This window comes from Cariama cristata, unplaced genomic scaffold (assembly GCF_000690535.1).
Source record: "Cariama cristata isolate BGI_N322 unplaced genomic scaffold, ASM69053v1 scaffold6565, whole genome shotgun sequence".
Lineage (NCBI taxonomy): Eukaryota > Metazoa > Chordata > Aves > Cariamiformes > Cariamidae > Cariama > Cariama cristata.
This window is the reverse complement of record NW_009615723.1, coordinates 122,288-126,310: the sequence shown is the minus strand read 5'-3', so window position 1 is coordinate 126,310 and position 4,023 is coordinate 122,288.

Genomic DNA, 4,023 nt, shown 5'->3' with positions numbered 1-4,023 from the left:
TATAGGTTTTGATAGTTGTCCTCTGGTGACTTCTGCTGTGGCAGTTGAGTTTTCCATCTGTCTGTTGGAGGTTACCACCCATGTAATAAAAGTCAGCAAAATGGGATTTGTCAGCTCTTTAGTGCTCCCTGTTTGCAGCTCAGAATATTGGCTTTAATTGTCGGTGAGGATGAACTGTCATTAATAGATCTGACTGTAAACCAGAGCACATGAAATGTGACAACTCTCTGTTGTTGTTTTTCTGGGTTGGGTGGTTTTTTTGTGCCCCCCCCCCCGAATGATAATACTTGATCTCATTAGGTTTTTCCTCTGTGGGTAGCTGCCTGTTAAGTGTTCTAGGAAATTGTTCAGTAGTAAATTTTTCTGAATTTACCACACAAACTCGCAAGTATTAAACTGCTGTATGAATTAAAATATAGCTGCTGTAAATATGGTCAACACTGCAATGAAACGTTACTTTACGTTTTACATGTATGTACCAACTAACTTTTAGCAGAGAAGGATAGGGTTTGGTATGTCTTGTATTAAAGGACCTAGTAAACTATGATATCTAAAAGGATGTTCTTTTTGCGTTTAAGATACGGTAAAAACAGTGGCTTGAATTCTTCACTTATGACCAAGATTGCATTTTTGTCTCAGCTGTGAGGAAGAAAAAGGAAAAAAAAACACCTAGCATTTAGCAAGTGAGACTTGTTTCATCTGCAGGAGGTGAGGGTATTAGTGCTGGAAATCTGCGAGTTTCATGCAATTCCAAGAGCATGGGGCAATTCTGTGAATTCAGCAAACTGATGCTATAGGGTACACCCCTCTCTTGGAGTGGGGGAAGGGGAGGAATCACAGCACATGTAGCTTGTTTAAGAGACATCTGGCACTGCTGCTCCTTTTTTTTTTTTCTTCTTTTTTTTTTCTTTCTTTTAAAAATAAAATACAGGAAAAAGAGGATGAAAGTAACTACCTTATCCCAACAGCTTCTACTGGGTTGCTGAGCTAATAAGTGTGATAGTTACAGTTTTTAAAATATTTTCTATCTATCAAACATTGCTCACATAAAATATTTATGACAAATTATGATACTTGCATAATGTGACCAGTAAATTTTAACAAAATATAAATCTAGCTGTAGGCTATAACTGCCTTTTGAAGGAGGAGGGAGATACTAGCTTTATTTACATGATGAATTTACTCAAGAACAAACATGTAAGAGTATAACTTTTTGATTATTTTTTCTTCTTAGATTAAATGAAGAAACCTAAGGTTCCATTTTGGTTGATTGAACAAGCTATACTTTTCGTATTTTAGATCTGTGTGGAATGGATGCTCCTGTGTCCCTATGGTGCCTAATGCACAGTGTTTGAGAGACTTATAAAGGAAGATAATGTCAAAAGGACACAAAAGTTTCACTAACCTTTGCTTCAGAATATTTTATACATGTCAAGAGTTCCTCAGTATTTGTCAGCTTACTTAGTAAAATGAGTTTGGTCTCTAAAAAACTGGGTTTGATGGTTTTTCTTCATGTTGGCTTTCATAAAACAGACATACTATGTTATAGCTGTCCCAGTTGGCCTAATTTTTTTTTACCTGCCACAAGTAAGCAATTACAGAGTTGAAAGAACTTATTGATTTGAATAATGCCAATATTTTGCAATGTTCTTAGGACGTATACAAGTGGCCATGCTGGTTCCCTCTGGATGTTTAAATGAATGTCAGTAGCTAACTCTAGGTCTCCACATGTGAGGCTTTAGCAGCAGTCATCCCTCCCACAAAATTCTTTTAACAGGGCTCTGTTTTAGGACGAATAAAGAAAGAGAGGGTGATTTTTAGATTTGGTGATGCTAATATGTTTTTTTTTTCATCTGGTAAAGAATTCATTAATGGATTATTAGCATTCTGCATTGTGAATATATTCAGTTCTGTAAATTGTGTGGGGGAAAGCCATGCACATCACAACTGCTGTTTCATACAAAATTAGTATTCAGCACTGCAAATCTCCAAACAAACCAATCGGGATTTCAGCCCAAATGTTATGAGGGAAAACAAGAACAAAATGTTGGGTATTAAAGATCTTTTAAGTTATGACTGAGGATGTATGGAGCACAGATGTTCTGAGGTAGGCAGAATTGCAGAGATAACTTTTTAATGAAAGATAACAAGGTTTTTATCTTTATTTCTTCCATTTTGGAGGTGAAGCCAACTTTTGCATACACGAGTAGTTGCTTGAATTTTATTTTGTAAGGATGATTATTTAGATTGATTGTTGAAAGAGCTATAATCCACTTATGAAAGGCTTAGGTTTTAGCTGTCATACTACTTGATTTGGATGTGACACAATATTTACTCCTTTTTTCTTAAATATTCCTTTTCCTTTCTGATGACCGAGATTTTAATTTGAGCCAGGAAGGATGGATGACTGCTCTTGATTGTTTACGCAAACACCAAGGTAATCGCAGTTTTTGGTGCTTTACTATAAATAGAGTTTTATACTGCTGCTGTGAGACGGATAATGGCAGTAGTCATCCGACTGAGAGGGTGACAGGAGAGCACCCTGCCTTGGGGGGCAGAGCAGCTGCGTGCCTGCAGGTGGCCCATCGGGAATCCCATCTGAGAAAGCCTTACCCTTTCTCTAGTCCAGGCCTGTTACAAAAAACAAACAAACTGGGCTAGTGCGGTGGAAGAAAGCGGGATGGAATGGGGCATGAAGCATTCTTCCACAGCAACCATCCCTTCCCTGCCCCCTCCTTTTTTTTTTTTAAAATAATTTTAAAGATCTTGTTAAGACTAGTGCCGTTTGACTTGTGCTTATGTCCTTTTCACTTTGTTTCTGTGCTGGACTTAGTCTCTTTGGCTATCGTCTGGAAGCAGTTCAACCATTTTTATGTAGTGTAAAGCTTCAGCTAATAAACTCTGGTGGATCTCAGCGGACAAAACACAGAAGCAAGCTAGTTCTCCTTTTCTCTTATCTTAGAAGGCTTGGGATCACAGTGCACAGGAGTACAGTGGGCTCTTGAATGGACTATCCACAGTGTTCTATGACCTGGTCTGATAGGAGCTGACTCTGGGAGATGCACTTGAGAGATTTTTACTTTCCACTCTCCAGTAATTTTATTTTATGGGGTTTTCCCTTATATTTCAGTCATGTAATATTGACTGTATCTTATAGTAGCAGCTGATGCTATTGCAGTATGTACTGTGTAGTACCCCTCCGGAATTTATAATCAAATGCAGTTGTTCTTAGAAATACCCAAGCAAAGTTTTGGGGAAAAAACCCTCGTGACCTGGACTTTTGAAAGGGGAAAATCTATATGGTAGGAGAGGAAGCTGAGGCTCCTGTAAAGTGAGGCAATTTGCAGGCTCACATTGATCAGTGGAAAAACAAAAATTAGAACTTGCCAGAGTACCCCTCCGGAATTTATAATCAAATGCAGTTGTTCTTAGAAATACCCAAGCAAAGTTTTGGGGAAAAAACCCTCGTGACCTGGACTTTTGAAAGGGGAAAATCTATATGGTAGGAGAGGAAGCTGAGGCTCCTGTAAAGTGAGTCAATTTGCAGGCTCACATTGATCAGTGGAAAAACAAAAATTAGAACTTGCCAGATGGGACAACTTGTCATTTGGAAAACCCTGCCTCTGCCGTGTGTACTGAAGTAATTCATTGCTGTTGGCTGCACATTTGAACAGTGTTAATTCTGTTCTAGGCTTTTACTGTGTAGCTGCTTACCTACTTGCTGTGGACAGTGCATGTGCATCTTCATCCCTAGCTTTTACAACCACCAAAATTTTGAGGGGACGTGCAAAGGACTACATTTTTGAAAAATCAGTGTGCAAAGGGGCATATTGATCTAATCTGTAGTTTAGTTTGGAAATTTAGGGCATTTAGGCACCTGGGAGGCGTACTTGCCTTGTATCATAGATGAACTAGTACTCTACTTCTGGCTTGTTTAAGTAGGCATATGTGGCTTTTTTCTTCCCCTCCCCCCCCCCCCCCCCCCCCCTCTTCTTTTTTTTTTTTTTTTTTTTTTTTTTTTTT